The 18,245-nt window shown below is 39.9% G+C and overlaps 1 pseudogene; it reads right to left on the bottom strand.

The window, feature by feature from the left end:
• Positions 1–12,925: 12,925 nt before the first annotated feature.
• Positions 12,926–13,638, bottom strand: LOC138173935 (GTPase NRas pseudogene; annotated as a pseudogene).
• Positions 13,639–18,245: the final 4,607 nt, after the last annotated feature.

Below are 18,245 nucleotides of genomic sequence, written 5' to 3'. Positions count from 1 at the left end.
TACCCTACTGTGTGTAAGATGCATATGTATGCACAGATATCACTTATAGACCATACACATAGATAGGGTTGTTCTAGTGATTTACATATACAAGAGGAACATATTGTGAATCTATATGGATATTCCTATATGTATGAGTATATGCATATATATGGTGAATATTGCATTTTTATGTAGGTATAAACAGCAATACAATGAAAGAACATCTGATCTAGTCATCAGATCTAACTGCAGCCTTTTAAAAGGAACTGCAACTCCAGATGTCGTCTTAAGAAAATGAATCAATTAGTCAAATGAGGAATCCCTTCATAAATTAGAGCTAGAGAAGCAAAAGTCCGGTGGTGGAGGAGGATCGTGGAGTGGGGATAGGGAACACATCTTATCTTGGGGAGGAGGTGGGGAGGGAGTGGGAGGGAGGTTACTAGCTGCTTCCTGATCCATTTAAGTTTTTGTTTACCTTTTTGAATGCTGGTTTGATTTGAGAAAGTGTGCAGAACGTTCAAAACCTTTTCCCCTGAAAATAATAATACCTCAGTCTTTCAAAGTGGGACCCAGCTTCGGCTGGTGTCACTATTCATAAAATAATTGAGTTTACACAAAAAGTGATTTCAGTAATAGCCGCCTTTTTACAAGTATGTACATTTTATTTAAAATTACTGACTCAAAAGGCAAGGTAGAAAAAAAAATCACCTCCAACAACTTCCTGTAATTGCGAATTATTGTGAGGGAAACAGAAGGAAAAGATTTCGAAATTATGAGCCATTATGCTCAAGAGAGAGAGAGAGAGAGGGAGAGAGAGGCAGTGGGGGAAAAAAAAGACATCTCGGCTTCATGAAACACAGCTGACAAGCCCGACTAAATTACCCCCGGACCATTACAAAAATCACTTAATTGCCAACCATTTTGTTAGGTCAATTGACTCTAATTGAAAAAATAACAAAACCCTTATTATGCTGCAAATGCGGCCGTGGAAAATGAGTCTTCTGTTAGAAGGAAACAATAATTCTAAATTTCAGCTGCTGCTAACACTACAAAGTTCAGTGTTTCCTTCAGAGAGAATCTACTATGTGAGAGAAAGTGAATATACTTCAATTGATTGATTTTCTTTTAAGCCTCCTTTGCTCTTGCCTCCACTACCCCACCCCCTTTCCCCATGTACCCTTCATCCTCTTCTGCTTGCCTTCCCCCCCATTACCTTCCCTCTGCCCCCCATAATGTCCCCCCTTTCCTTTGTGTGAAAGGGCTGATGGCATCATGACAGTGCTGTCCTGTGGAGATGGGGCGGGGGCGGGTAGTGACTACTCTCGCCCTTTGTCACACCCAGTCCTTCCAGCCAGATCCCTCCACTTCAGCCCCGCCTCACCTAGTGCCACCATGGCTGCAGTCCCAGGCTTGGCAAAACTGCTTTCCACACATGATTTTATTTCCTGGATATCTCCCTCTCTCCCTCTTTTCCTTCCCCTCTCCCTCCTTTTCTCCCTTCCTCCCTCCCTTCCTCCCCCTCTAAATGCAGATAATGGAGTGGAGCTACCACCGAAATTTCTCTGAAATAGCCCCCTCGAATGCATAAACAGTACTGGCCTTGATTGACATGCAGCATAGTAATTAAAAACTCAGCCTATTGACGTAGGTGAAGGTTTATTTATAATTATACATTTTTAGGATGGTTAGCATGAGTTTTGTGCATTTAAAAAGATAAATCGGCTCCAGCGCTGTTATTGCCCCAATTACAGATTTGAATGGTGTAGGCTTATAATAGGATTGATTCTGCGATGTGAAAAGTAATTATTTGTCCATAAAGCCAGGAGGCTGCAGTAATGAACTCAGATGGCAGCAGCCTTTTGTTTGGCCAGCGATGGAGAAGAAAGTAGGGGGATATTGAAGAAACTTTTCAGTAGCTCCAATGCAGGAATAAACTGGTGCATTATCACCCCGTTTGTGACCTTCTCTTGCTGACTTTGTGATGGTGAAATTCCTCTGCTTGTTTCTGCCACACCAACACTGGGCAATTAGAACCAACTTTTATAAGGCCCAACACAGATGGGCTCAACTATCATGAGCTACCCAGATCCAGAGAGATAGAGAAACAATGCATCCCACAGGGATGCTGCTGCCTTACATCATTTTAGAGAGAATGAAATCAAACTTGGTTTTATAGGCCGCCTTTCCTACTTTAGACATCTCAAATCACTTTGCAAAGCACTGACTTAAATACCAGTGGGTTCCTCTGAAGGCAAAGAGGGAAAGCCATTATCTGTTAAATATAGGTTCCTTATTGTTCTTTATATAAAACCTCATATCACTTATACACAGAAGAACATAGTAAATTACATCTTTTGGTTTAAAAATCACAATATGTGTTGTTTCTTTGGGTAGTACCTACAAATATATAGAGCCAACAGTGTCTTCCTTCTGGGTGCCACAAACAACTAGTAGTCTTTGGCACAGTTCTAAATGAACGAAGGAGCATATTGTTTTAAAATATGTACCATTTAGTTTTTCTTTTACAAGTGATTAAGATTTTGCTGAGCACATTAAAAAAAAAAAAGCATGTCCATGGATAGGCACAGGCCTGTTTTTTTGTTTTGTTTTTTTCTTAACTGAGGTCCAGTTTTTTTTTCATGTACCTCACCTGTGGACTGCAGAATGAAATGCCAGATTCCCTTTTTACCTGGGTGACTGAAAGATGCCAAAAGATGGAAATTCCACATTAAGGGAGAGTCATACCAATACAGATACCGGGGCAGAGAGAAAGGCAAGTCCCTTCAAATGAGTGGGAAAACCCAGCTGAGAGAAATAAAGTGAGAGATGGTGAATTCTGTAACACTTGCCAGACCAATAGGCTTCATCAATTAATCACGGCAAAATAATCACCACCTACATTAAAGCATAATACATGAAAAGGACATAGCACAGCTTTAACTTATTCAGAAAGGGCTGACTCCCTAATCCCTCTGAGTCCTGACATGTTAACTGGGTAGCGACTAATTAGATGTCAAAAATTCATAAGCACTCTTTAATATTGCATATATCTGCAGCCGACATTTCAATATGAGAGCTGTATACACAGAAGTCACTATAGCATTAAAACGCAGCAGGGTGGGAGAAATAAAAAGAAAACAATAAAAACAATGGCCCTTAAAAACCCCTGAGAATGTCTCCTATGGAAGTGTGTGCTTTCTTATTCAGAGAAGGTATCACCTTAATAAGCATTATAGGCAAAGGAGCACTGCTGTTCCATGCGGTGCGAGGAAAAGAGGGAGAAAAGACTGACTTATCAAAGGCAATGCCAGGTAAATAGTAATTTACTATGCATGCACAATGAATGCTACAGAGTGCCTTGACACAGGGCAATAATGAAAGACATGTTATTGTGGCATCCATCGGGGGAATTTTTTTTCCCCCTTCATTCTTCCTTCCCCTGTCTCTCTTGAGCAAGGAAGCGGTGATGGTTCCTGGCAGCTGCCTCCTGTTTCAAACCATTTCACATAATATAGGAAGAACCTGAAGTTTAGTGTATTAAGTAAGTGAGTTAGTTTGCTGGTTTGGTGATATATATGTTGCTTGCATGTGAACTTATATTTCAAGTGCCGCGGACTATATTTTTATGAAACAAGCCTTTTCCTGTCGGAAGAATTATAGGAATGTGATATAATACAAGGCAGTGAGATTAAAAACAATGCATCACAGCCGAGAGAAAATACACTGTTTTATGACTTGCATCCTTTAATTGTACCTCTCAGGAATAAAAAGGGAAGTGCTATGCAGAAACCTGCTGGATAATCATTCTCTCTTTTGACTGCCAATATTTTTTTCTTTTTCTTCTGCCTTTCCTCCCCCCTACCTCCCCCCCATACAGGAATATCACCCCATACCTACTCCTATGCCAAAGCTATGCTTTAACAAAAGTTAAATCCTGCCTTTCAATTCTGCTTGCAAGTTCCCTTTTCACATAGATTGACCCAATTTGTGACAACACTCAAGGAACTTCATTTCTCCTCCTAGAGCCCTGGTGACATTTGCAACTTGTTTTTGTCTCATTATTTGAATTTTATTTTGCAGTGACTCAAGTATCATTGCTATGATGTAAGCAGGAGAGTATAGATTAATAATTGGTTCCACAGTTTGAGGTGAAGTCTTTTTTTTTTTCCCCCAAGACAATGTGGTGCTCCCCGGTGCAGGCTTGGTGTATATAATAATGATGTTTGCAAGTATCAGCTGATTAATACCCTGCTATGCAGACATCCTTCATTGTGATGTCAACTCAGAGGCAGAATGTATCACAAGGAGGAGAAGGAGACCTGATTTAGTTATCTGCAATAGGATTCTAGCCACTGGTCAATCTTTGTTTGATTATACGGGGCCTTTGATTTGGAATTCACTACATTAATTCAGTTGCTAAAAAGTCTTACATTATCAATCTTTAAATGGCAATTAACTGTTAATTTCTTTTTTTTACTCTTTCATACTTCTTTATTTTCCATTTTCTGAAATGGGTATTCTTTACTTGTTTTAGTCTTTCTATCTTGTTTTCAAAGAAGAATCAGCACTCTGTGGTGACTGGTGACCTCTAAAAGCGAAGCTTACATAAGGCTGGCTGGAATGAGTGAACGGTAACATACCATGGCAGGATACTTCCCAGGGATGGAGGTTTACATTCAGTACCACCAAGCAAAAGGCAACTTTAATGCCTCCCTCTTCCTACAGCTCTCCACTTAACACCCCCTCCCCAAACAAAACAAAACAAAACCTCATTGCTTCCACTATCCTCCTTTGTGTTCTTTCAAATACTTTAGGATTCAAATATTTGGACACTTTGATCTGTTTTAACTGCTGTGCTGAGAGGTCAGAGGAAGTAAAAGCAGGTGTCTGGCTCAGGCAGATCCCCAACCTACTTTTTCATAGGATCACAAGCTAGAAAGTGAAAAAAGGGGCCTAGAAATGATTTTATCCAACCCCTTATCTCACAGAGGAGGAAACTAAGGAACAGAGACATCAAATAACAAGGTCATCATATAAGAACTAAGCAGGAAAGGTAGGCTTTGTATTGAAGTCTTCTAAAACCAAGTCCAGTGCTCATTTTACTCTAAAATTTAGAGAAAACTTGAACCATCTTTCAGTAGCTCTGTACAAGGACTGTGACTTCTTGGCTTCAAATCAATAGATTCAGATGAGTTGGCTGGGAATGCAACCTTTCCATTTTTGTATAGGTCGATGTAATAATAACAATAACAACCATAACAACAAACTGTAGCATTTATATAGCACTCTATAGTTTGTAAAGTGTTTTTACAAATATCATTTCATTTAATCCTCATAATAACCCTGGGGAGTAGGTGCTGATATTATCCTCATTTTACAGAGAAGGAAAGAGATAGAAGTTGTGACAACATATGGAAAGATCATACATGAGCTGTGAGTTCTAATCTTGACTACAAGATGTTTGACTGGGCATTTCAAAAAAATGTGCTGCTTTCTTTCAAATTGTGTTGGCAAAATATCATACTTATCTAAGTGGGGTTAACAATAACACACGTTGGTATGGCATTGAAATTTTTGCAAAGTCATTTCCTCACAATAACCCTGTGACATAGGCAATACAATCTTAGTCTCCTTCAACAGAAGAAAAAAATGAGCTTCAGGGAGTTAATTCAATCAGCATTTGTTAAGTACCTACTATGTGCCTGTCACTATGCTAAGCCTGTCTCACTCATGAGTGACTGAGTAAGTATCTGAGGTGAAATTTGATCCAATGTCTGGATTCCAGGTCCACTGTGGGTTTCACTACACTATGCTGCCTCTCAGAATGGTTACAGGAATTAAGTAATGGAGACCGAGGATGCTATCCTGAAGTTATTGAGGTAGGTAGGATGGACAGAATACTCGAATTGTAGTCAGAAACAATAGCTCTACCACCTACTATTTTTGTGACCTTGGTCAAATCATTTCACTTCTCAGAATACCCTGTTTTTCTTATCTGTAAATGAAAATAAAACTTTAATACTACTTCCTTCACAGGTTTGTTGTGAGGATTGAGTGAACTAATAATGTCTATAAAGTGCTACAGATATACATTTTTTTTTTCTAAGCATGAGTTCCCAGGATTACAATTACCACCATGATTTCCATATTCAACATCCCATCAGTTATCAAATTTTGTTAATTTTACATCTATAATATTTATTCATTCCCTTCTCTAATAGTCTCTACTTGGCCACTATTCTTAAAGCTTAGACAAGTGCCATGTCTTCCTAATTGTTATGGAAAGCTAGGTAGCACAGTGGATAGAATAATAGGCCTGAAATCAAGAAGATTCATCTTTCTGAGTTCAAATCTGGCCTCAGATACTTACTAGCTATGTGACTGTGGGCAAGTCACTTAATCTTCTTTGTCTCCATTTCCTCACCTATAGAATGAGAAGGAAAGGTAAACTACTCCAATATCTTTGCCAAGAAAATTCAAAAAGGAGTCATAAAGAGTCCGACACAACTGAACAACAAAGATAAAATCTAATTTGTATCCCTGCTTATAGTTGCCTCCCCATCCCTTCTAACTCATTTTCTACCAAATTCTAAATTAATATTCTCAAGAGAAGGTTTTACTAATCTTATCATGGCATACTACCAAATCTGTGGTAGCTATGTATTCCCTCTATGTGAAAAATACAAACTTCTATTCTTGTCACTTAATCCGGCTCCAACATAATTTTTAGACTTATTTGACATTATTCACTTCATTCCTACTACATTCTATTCCAATTAGCCTACCAGCTTGTTCCCTGAACTCACTATTTCATCTTCTGCTTCCATGCCTTCATAATGATTTTTCCCTATGTGTGGAATTCACTTAGAATTGCTAGCTTCCTTCAAAGCTCAGCCCAGGCATAGTGTGCTTCAGGAAAACTTTCATGATTCCATCTCAGATCATCTTGTATTTACTTACATGTGTGCGTGCTAGATCTCCTATTATAATGTGAATACCATGAATTGTTGGGAGTTTTTAAAATTACCTTTATGTCTCTAGCACTTAATATAATACCTTACATATAATAGATAAATTGAAATTGATTCCCAGTCATAAATGTAATATTGAAAGATAGTTTTGAAATCATTAGTCTTTGTCATTAAAACCCTTAGGTATGGCCAAGTTTGCATTCTCTCTGTAGCCCTCCTGCCTAGTCCAGGGTACCAGAAGCTGTCTCCCTTACCTAGGGCTCCTTCCATAGTAAATGCCCAGTCTAAACACACCCCCAACCACCTGCAATAGCTTGCTCCATGCTCTCCTTATCAACTTTTTCCACCCAATATCTCTGCTACAACAGGGAAGATGCCTTAGGTCTCTTTGCCCTCTCCTATTTCCTCCTTTCACATATCTAACAACAATTAACTTAAAGGTTTCCAACAGAAACTTTAACTTCTGTATCTCATTGAACATCTCAGTCATGGTGATTTTCTTGGTCCTGATGCTATCCTATATCTTGTTCTCTCTCTCTCTCTCTCTCTCTCTCTCTCTCTCTCTCTCTCTCTCTCTCTCTCTCTCTCTCTCTCTCTCTCTCTCTCTCTCTCTCTCTCTCTCTCTCTGTCTCTCTCCCCCTGTTTATCCTTCTCTCCCTCCCCCCCTTCCCCACCCCACCCCCTTATAGTTCTTTCATGTATTCTCAAATTATAAGCTTCTGCTTTCAAACCCAGAAGTTTCAATGGACATCTCCTACAGCTGGCTTGCATTTCTACCTCATTCCACAGAAGGCTAAAGACCTGCAGCCTAAGTCTAGTGCTGGGGTGACTATTCTGAAATTGCAGATGGCACAGTGGAAATGTGAATCTCTTCACCCTCCTCTTTCAAGCTCCTAACTCTAATGGATCTCCAGTGGTGCTCTAAAATAGATGCTTTCTTTGGGAGTTCACCCTTTTCCCATCTTTGAAGATGACCAAAGGCAGAATATCTTCCATCCAAAGACTTGATATGCAAGTGACTGTTACAATAGAACTTTTATTGCATGGGCTCCCTCAATTTTCTTTCTTAAGGGAGATTGTTGCCAACAACTTGCTTCCATTTCCTTCCCTGTTGCTTCTAGGTTTTTTTTTTTGTTTCATTTTATTAAAACATTATAGCCCTTTACCTTAAAAGTGGGGGAAAAAGTAAGACTATTAGTTATATTGTGAGAAGGGCTTTAGGCAGGTCTCTTAAAGTACATGCTCTTGACCCTACTGTGCTTCCTCTCACTCTCTAGGCAGTTGATAGGTAGCAACATCAGGAGCCTGAACTGGCTCTCTTTCTTTTGGGTTCCCCTTTAACCAATGCTTGGAGGAGTAGGAGAGACTCTTTCTCAACTTCTATATGGGTAAAGTGGATGAAAACTTATTCCTTCTTCTGAGTACTAGAACAATCATTAACTCTAAATTCATCCTTCCCTCCCTTTCTCTCTTATTCTTGTTTCCTACCCTCTCTCTTTCACATCCATACTTAGCTAAAAGTCTACCATAAACTAAACATTGATAATCCCCACTAAGTTCCCCTCTTTCTTGAGTCAGATTATGTTAATATTTTGTAGAGTTCAGCATTGCAGGTATGCTATATGTGTTGTTCAGTTGTTTCCATTATGTCTGACTCTTCATGGCCCCATTTGGGATTTTCTTGGTAAAGATACTAAAGTGGTTTGCCATTTCCCTATCCACCTCATTTTATAGACAAGGAACTAAGGCAAACAGGTTTAAGTGACCTGCCCAGGGTTACACAGCTAGTAAATATTACTCCGAGCACTGCACTCTATCCATTGCCTGTCTAGCTGCCCAATGCCGTATAACCAAGGCCTAAATGTTTGAAAAAGTAATGTCTCACAATGGGTATGAATATAAAGCAGATTCAACAGTTAGAATTTAGGTTTTTTTTTTCCTTCTCCCAGTAGGCATCTCAACAGGATGTTGTAGAAAGAATTAATTATTTGAGCAAGGGCTGAACTAGATGGCTTGTGGGGTCCTGTCCATTTTTAAGATTCTATGATTCAAGAAAAAAAAATGGGTTGGAAGCTGGAAATATAAACAAATTATGTCTGTTTGCCCTTAATTTTTGGCAAAGGTTCTGGCAACCCAATTCTAGTTCTCCTAATGGACTATGATCTTGATTTAATTAAAACTTTCACTAAAGATGTTTTTCAGAACCAAAAAGCTTTCTCCAAAGGGTAAAGTGGTTAAGTCTCATTGTTTTTACAACAGTATGCTATATTAATGAATATTCACACTAATATTAATACTGCTGCTAAAAATACTTCTGCTAAAAATGATAATGAAGGCTTCCTGGTTGCTAGCCTCAGGGTAAGGGTGACCTGAGATCAAATCCTGCCTCTGATACTGACTATGTGACTTTGAGCAATCTATCTAACCTCTTAGTGGCCCATATAATTTTCTAAGATGATAAGTTGCAAAGCAGTTGTTTATCTGCATTGAGAGAGGGAGTTTTCATAGTTGGAGTTACCCACATCAGTGGAATCATAAATAAAACCAAAGAATAATAATAACTTATAGAAAAGTGAATAATAGTTCACTTCTATACTTTCCCATATACCATGCCATTTTCCCCTTTATTGCATGCTTGCAAAGTAGGCAGATTTTGAATTAGTGAAACTTTTTAACAGTGATAGTCTCTGTTAAAATGTGAAATGATCTGCCTCAAGAAGTAGAGATTTCCCCATTCTAGAAGACTTGAACTGAGTCTGAATGAAAACTTTTTTTAGGAATGCTGACTGCTGTTGAGATTCTATGATCCTCTGATGGTCTGTTAGAAAATAGACTATGGAGCACTTCCAAAGCTACAGTTCAAAGGGATCTCAAAGGCAATGTAATACAACCCATACCCAAAGCAAGTTCACTCCTGGTTGACTCTATTTATTAGGAATTTGAACTAAAATCTGCTTTTGGTATGGACACAACTTGGTAAAGAAATTGCAGAGGAAAGTGATAATGATGCTCAATGACTTATAGCTACCACATAGTAGAGGGGAAACACAATGAATCTTACTTTTTTCCCAGCTGCATTCAATGTGCACTTTTTTTCCATAACAGAAAGTGTCCCCTCTGTTCTAATAAAACAAAATATTAGAGGTACTGAGAAGACAAAACCCTATTTACTGGAAAGTGCTGACAAAATGACAGAGACGTACAGCATTTCTGGGTATGTAAATCTAACTAATTGCATTTAACAAGGACCTTGTTTCAGAAGACAAGACTTGCCATGTTAAGTTCCAGCACCATATTTATGATGGCTAACTTCATTAAAAAATAAGAGAGGAAAGGACAAAGAAATCTACTTTCCTGAACCTGAATGCTACCAACAATGAAAAGATAGTTATTGAAATAGAAAACAGTGGAATCCTTAAGTGGGATTTTAAAATTTCCACTTCCTTCAGTCAACTGTGTAATTATAAAGATGTGGTATGTTAAAGAATACCATCTACAAAATCTTGCCTTTTCCCTACTAATTCCCTCATAGAGAATGACATAGATATGTTGCAGATGATTGATATAAAATATGTAGCTCAGTAGTAGATTTTTCTTTTTAAATATTTTCTTTCAAATTTATTTGTTTTAACATTGATTTTTTTTTAAATTTTGGATTCCATATTCACTCTCTCCCTCCTTCCCCTCTGCTACCTATGGAGAAAGCAAGCAATATGACAACAATTATGCATATGAAGACATAGAAAGTGGATTTTCATATTAGCCATGAGGCACAAAAAACAGTGAAAAAATTTTGTTTCAATCTATACATAGAGTTCATCAATTCTTTCTCTAGAGGACAATAGCATTTTTCATTATGAGTCTTTTGGAATTATCTTGGATCATTGTATTGATCAGAGTAGGTAAGTCTTTCATAGGTCATTATCATTAAAATATTGCTGTTCCTGTGTGCAAGGTTCTCCCAGTTCTGCTCACTTCACTTTGCATCAGTTCATATAAGTCTTCCCAGTTTTTTTTCTGAAACTGCCCCCCCATCATTTCTTATAGTACAAGAATATTCCATCACAGTCATTTGTCACAACTTATTCAGTTATGAAGTAATTAATGGACTCAATTCTTTGTCACCACAAAAAGAGCTGCTATAAATATTTCTGTACGTATAGGTCATTTTCGTTTTCCTTTGATGTTTTTATGATACAGACCTAGTAAAGGTATTGCTGGGACAAATGGCATGCGACTTTATAGGCTTTTGGGTATAATTTCTAATTATTCTCTAGAATTGCTTATTGAATCAGTTCACAACTCTACCAAGAGTGCTTTAGTATGTCTATTTTTCCACATCCCCTTTAGCATTTATCATTTTCTTTTTCAGTCATGTTAGCCATAATGATGTGTGGGGTGACACCTTAGGGGTTTCTTTTTTTTAATTTGAATTCTTTTAATCAATAGTGATTTAGAGCATTTTTCCATATTCATATTGATAGTTTTGCTTTCTTTTGAAAATTGCCTGTTCACATCCTTTGATCATTGATTAAGAGAATGAGTCATTTTTTTTTTATAAATTTGGCTCAGTTCCCTATATATTTGAGAAGTGATGCCTTTATTAGAGAATTTTCTGTAATCCCCCTTCCCACTCATAGTTTCCTGCTTTGCTTACAATTTTGGCTATATTATTTTTGTTTGCACAAAAAAAAAATCATGCAATTAAAATTATCCATCTTACTTCCTGTTATCCTCTGTCACTCTTTGTTTGATCACAATATCCTTTCCTTATACTTGGATCTGACAGGTAAATCTTCCCATTTTCCCCTAATTTGCTTATGATATCACCCTTTATGTCTAAACCATTTATCTGTTATGCCATTACCTTGAGATAGGGTTTTAGATGTTGGTCTATGTAGTTTCTGCCAAACTACTTTGCAGTTTTTCTTTTTTTTTTTTAAACAAACCAACAACCTTTATTAGTAATAAATCCTAGAACAGCCGACTTTAGATAGGAGGGCAGGTTCAACATTAAAGTACTCTACAGTGAAAGAGGAGTGTCACCCACCCGCTCCCAAGGTGGCAGAGACGCCAGGTCAGAAGCCAGGTCAGACGGCTCCCAAGCAGACCGACCCCACCTGACCTGAAGCTGTGGGGTCTCTGCTGAGATCCCTCACAGCCAGCTCCCCACCCCCAACTTCTCTTGGAGGAAACAAGACCCTGCAGCTCACAGCAAGGTCTAAAGGGGAGGGCCTGACCATAGATACTTACTAGTTGGATGACCTGGGGCAAGTCCCATTGCCATTTCCCCCAATTCAAATCAAATGAAACACAACAGAGTAACATTTTTCACCCAAGGCTTTCTCTTGGTAGGAGGCAGGCCCACTCTAACCTCCCCCCCCCCTCCATCCCCACCCCTCACCACCAGGAAAAATGCTTGGGGTAACATGTGAGTGGAGGACAAGGGGTGACAGGGACACACTTGATGGAACACCCCTCTCCCCCGTCGTGGGGGGGTCACTGCAGGGCAGGGTTCCTTAACAACAACATAGACAGGGCTGGGGTGATGGGCCCCGGACAGCCAAAAAACCAAGTGTCCTGGGGAACAGAGGCAGGGGGGCTCTGGTGGGACAGCAGGACTTTTTGTGAAGGGAAAGCCCACTCACAGTACCCAGGAGGGCAGGGGAGGCTGCTGAGGGTGGGGGTGCTAGAGGGGGGAGAAGGGAAGGTGGTCCGGCTGTCTTCGGGGTGCGGCTGCCAGAGAGGCCAAGGGAGGCTGCCCACAGGAGGAGGGAGGGAGGCTTTCTTTGCTTGGTCAGGATCCTGAGGGAGTGAGGTAGTCATTCCTTCTCAAAGGGAAAAAACAAACAAACAAACAAACAAACAAACACCGAGGAGTCCAGCTGGGGACCTGGAAGCAGGGGAGGTGGGGGTATTCCTGAGGGAGGCTAGGGAGGGGCAAGGGAGGCTGGTGAGTTCCTGAGGGAGGGTTAGGGGCAGGACCAGGGGGTGGGGGCACCTGCGCACAGTTTCGTGCAGTGATTGAATCCACAATCCCCGACCGGCCCAGGATCAGGGGGGCGTTTGCCCACTTCCATGTGGGAACGCGGGATCTCTCGGACCAGCATCTCGAAGGCGTGCTCTACGCCCTTCCGCGTCTTGACTAAGGCCTCTACAAAGGGGATTTTGAAGCTCTTGGCTGCTTCCCTGCCTAGCGCAGGGGTCATCAGGCCGTCGGTCAGGTCGGTCTTATTGGCCATGAGGACCAAGGGAACGAGGTCCGTGTCCTTGATTCTGTGCAGCTGGTCGCGGAAGATGTTCACATCCACGAAGGACTTGATGTCATCTACCGCGTAGATGCAGAGGAAGCCCTCCCTCCAGCGCATGAACTTCTGGCGCCAGATCTGGTGCATCTTGTTGCCTGTGATGTCCAAGACGTCCAGCTGGCAGGCCTCACCATCCACCACTATCTGGGTGCGCTAGGAGTCTTCGATGGTGGGGTCATAGTCGGGACCAAAGCAGTTCTTCACTAGCTGGATGGTCAGCGCGCTCTTGCCCATGCTAGAGCTGCCCATCACCACCAATTTGTACAGCATCTTGCCTCTACCCTGGCTGGTTACCCTTCCTGAGTTGGAGATGGGGCTGAGCAAGAAGGCTCACTGGAGGCCGTGGTCGAGGACTCAAGGGAGAGAGATGAAAGAGATGCGCTTAGCCAGAGCCCTGAGAATGGACTTACTTTCCAGTTTTTCAAACAATTTTTACCAAATGGTGAGTTATTTCCACTTATTTCCCACCTTTTATCTCTTTAGTACCATTTCTATCTTATCTGCCAGCTTATATGTTATATATCTGCACAAAACACTTTTTAATCTATGTTTTATGTACATATACATGTATATTTGTATATGTGTGTGTATACACACACACACACACACACACACACACAAATGGAGAGTGAATTGGATCCAAAGACAAATAGGATGAGGAAAGTAAGCTCAATTTCCGTCAGGAAGCTGCAGAGTTTTTTTTTTTTTTTTATTTTCCTGACCCCAAACTTCTCCCCAAAATAAAGATCTGGCTTTTAAATGGTAATATTCTACTAATATTGTTTGATGGCATCGAATCATGAAACTATAATTTCTGGAAGTTTACAAAAAAGTATCACACAGAAGGCAATGGGAAGGTGGACTTGGGAAGACTACAACATGTAAAATTAAGAAACTTCAACTGGAGTAAAAGATATCATCAAGAGAATGCACAAATGGCTAACCTAAAGGAGTTAGGCTGCTCACATGGCAAGAGTAAGAGATGACATGTGAAAGGAAGTAAATATACATTCATAAAGTACCTACTGTGTACCAGGTACTTTGCTAAGTGAGTAACAAATATCTCATTTGATGTCCCCAAGAAATCTGTGAGGTAGGTGCTACAATTATCCTCATTTAATAGTTAGAGAAACTGAGGCAGACAGAGGTTAAGTAATTTACCCAGAGTCAGAAAATAATTGAAGTTGGATTTGAACTCAGGTGTTCTTGACTATGACCAGCATTTTATTCTCTGTACCATCTAGATGCCAGTGGGTTTAGATGGCCAGAGAATGATACTGATATCCCTTTGACATCAGGAGAAAATGACAAAAGGCAACCAATATGTTGGATAATAATCACAGAAGTGTGTGGATATAGACTACAACTTGGATTGGTAGAAAAAACATCCAAATCAATAAAATCACATATTAATGTGATTGAGTGTTCTTTATAAAGTAATAATCTTTGGATTGAGACCAACAGACCAAAATGGTTAACAGGCAGTGACTTGCTTAACCTGAAGCAAATAAGAAGTCCATAAGGTAACATCTAGATGCTGTCAGTCAGTCATCAGCCTAAATAAACTACATTCTCAGTTAGTTAAAAAAAATATACATGTGATTATTGTGCAAGTAGTATGTGCATCTTTGAAAAATTTTGAACAATGGGAGATGTGACTCAGGACTGAAGAAGGGCAAATGTTCTACTTTTCAAAAAAGAGTAGAGGGTAGAGTCTACAAAATATAACCCAGTGAATTTGAATTCTGTCTTGGCAACTTTCTTGAATTCATTACTAAAGAGATGGTATGTGAGTATATAGAAAGTGATCATGTACAAATAAGCGATATTTTATTAAGAATGGTTACTAGGCTACTGCAAATATAGTTTGTCTAGATTTTAGCAAAGCATTTGACATTACTATTCTTACTTTTATTTATTTATTTTGTATTTATTGCTTTTTTTGGAAGGCAGGGCAATTGGGTTTAAGTGACTTGCCCAAGGTCACATGGCTAGTAAGTGTTATGTGTCTGAGGTCTCATTTGAACTCAGGTCCTCCTGCCTCCACGGCTGGTACTCTATTCACTGCACCTCCTCATTCTTATAAACAAGATTGAAGATGTAGGCCAGATGGTAGTACAGATAGGTGAACTCAGAGCTAGTAGAATGGCCAGATTCAAAGAGTAGTCATCAATTATTTAATGTCAAATTGGCAAGAAGACTCCAGTAAGGTACCCAGAGGTCACTACTTGGCCTTATGCGATAGAGCAGTTAGCAATGAATTAGTAAAAGGAAAACAGACATGCTTACTTAGCGAATTGCATTTGACACAATTCTGAGAGGAACAAACAGCTAGTATGTCGAATGAGGCAGTCAGGTCCAAAAAACTTGATTTCACAAGTAATGGATAGGGAAGCATAACTAGGTAATGGTTACTGTAGAGAACTGGTCACTTTGGTGAATTGCAAGCTCAGTATGAGTCAACACTATGATATTTCAGTCAGAAAAGCTAATATGAAATCTTACACAGCAGGGATATCTCTACATAGAGCATGGGGTACCACAGTGTGGCTCAAAAGGGGGCAGAATAGACTCTCCTCTTGTTCCCCCTTCTTTCTCCAAGGCACACTTTAACTCCTGCTAGGAGAGGAAGCAGGATCTAGAGAGTCAAGCTCGGGTGGCCATTCTTTTCTTCTCAGAGAGAAGACATCATGGAATGGAATTATATCTATCTGCTCCCTTAAATATTATTAGTCTAGAAGTTGTTAATCTAGTAATAATTGTTCATTAATGAGGAAAAGAGGATCCAAGTTTTATATTCAAGGCTTGACTCCCTTCCCAACAAATACTAGTTCCACAATGAAAATGCATAGGAAATAGCAAAGAAACCTCTTTGTTCAAGGTAATAGCAAAACAGCAGTCAAAGAAAGTATACACAGGAAAACATAGACTGAGCCATAGAGTGAAGGAGCTCTCCCATTGGGAAGGAGGTAACTCAGTGTAATGCCAAGCAAAGGCAACTTCCCAAGGTTCAAAATACCAGCATAGGTGCTCTCCATTTTATTCAGTGAAAAATTAAGAACAGAGAAGATCAAAATATGATATCATTCAAAATACAGCATTTACTAAGTGTGATTCAATAATCTCCAAGTACTACCTGATTTAATCAAGTACTATCCCACCCCAGAACATTATATTCATTTAATCAATTACAAAGTCCCTTTTCTAAATACTACTCCACCCCTAGGCTGTACATTCATTTAGTCCATCACAAAGCCCCTCTTCTCAAATGGAGATTAGTTTCCAATCATAAGTAAAATACATTCATTTGTTTAATCACAGAGCACAAAAAGGTCAAAAGTTCCCTACCCTTGGATCACAATTGAATCTACCCCAGAGTTACAACAAGCTTTAAGCACAGCATTTAATGCCCAAATGGAGGTCTTTTCTTCATCTTGACATGAGGCAAGTTCTCAGCAATCTTTGTTCCTGGGGAGACAAAGCTTAGCAAGGCCACAAGATACATTGCCAGTCTCTTCATTAATTCATTCTCTGCAGAACAGTGCTAGGACTCCTGAAAACATTAGCAAAACTCTCTTGTAGGATTTCTGTAAACATACAACAAGAAAATCCTTCTTCAGGGCTTCTGAACCAACGGCAAGGTTCCAAAACTTCTGCAACAACAGGACTGTCCTTCACCAGTGGACAGAATTCACTCTCTGTCTGCAGAACAGTCCCAGTAGCTCTGACCCAACAGCAAGGTTCCAAGACTTCTGTAACAACAGGACTGTCTTTCACCAGTGGACAAATCTGGCAAAACAACATCAAAACAGACAGACAAAGTACCAGCATAACAGCCATGTCTCCTCAGTCCTTGGCAGCTCTGGGTGGCATCTCTCAAAAGTCCTGGGCAATTTAAAGTGACCCTCAGCAATCCTCTCAGTGTCTTTCTGCCTCCAAAAGGTTGCTGATTCCAAAAAGTTCTTCTGCCTCTCTCTTGTGTTTCTCCAAATTTAAGGTCACCAGCTCCTCCCAGTTCAGCACTCTCTTTTCATGTCAACAAGTCCATCAGACAAGTGGGATTAACAAGCTCTGGGTTTTAATACAATCAAACCAAAAACTAAGCCAATACAGGGGGATCTTTAAATTCCATTACTATTACACTCAGCTTCACCCAGAGAGAGAGAATCCCAGATCTCACCCTCACCCAGGAAAATTCCTTGAACTCTTTAGGGTAGCAAGGTGGGGATGGGGATATAATAGAGACTTCTGACTCCTTAGGTCAGATTCTTTTCAGTCTTATTCCCCCTTCATCAACCTGAAATGGGGTTAGCACCATTCATCTTTTCTCTTAAAGTTGGAAATCAAAAACACCAGAAGTGATTGCAAATCTTGAAATGACTGAAGAGACTAAAGTGCTATTCCCTTTCATCACCTCCATCCTACTCCTCATGCAGGAGCAGAACACTGAACACCAATAAAAAGAGAATTTCATGTCTATGGGCTTTGGAACTCATGTTATACTTAAAGAGAGGGATAATTTTCAGAACAAGAGAGGTGATAGTTCTGTGTTTTCTAGTCTAATAGAATACTGTGCTTGGTTCAAGGGATCAGAGTAACAGAAGTCTTTTGTAGCCCCGCCCCCCCCCAAAAAAAGGAGCGGGGAAGGGAAAGACATATAGGGACAACAAAATGATGAATCCATTGAGTGTAGTCCATCTCTCTCTCTCTCTCTCTCTCTCTCTCTCACACACACACACATACACTTTTTTTTTTAAAGCAATCGCGTTAAGTAACTTGCTCAAGGTTACACGGCCAGTTATTTCTGGGTGGGTGCTATCATGTTTCCCCGATAATAAGACCTATCCCGAAAATAAGCCCTCCCCTTACTGTGTTAAGATTCTTCTAAAATAAGCCCTCCCCCGAAAATAAGCCCTATTGAGATTGCTACTGTAGTTAAGGTGATCCCCTGTGCTACACGCTACATTACGGTACCCTCTGTATG

This window comes from Petaurus breviceps, unplaced genomic scaffold, assembly GCF_028583685.1.
Source record: "Petaurus breviceps papuanus isolate PSGF00001 unplaced genomic scaffold, PetGlider_PUasm1.0 67, whole genome shotgun sequence".
Lineage (NCBI taxonomy): Eukaryota > Metazoa > Chordata > Mammalia > Diprotodontia > Petauridae > Petaurus > Petaurus breviceps.
Note: the sequence above shows the minus strand (reverse complement) of the source record. Positions and strands in the feature narration are given on the sequence as shown.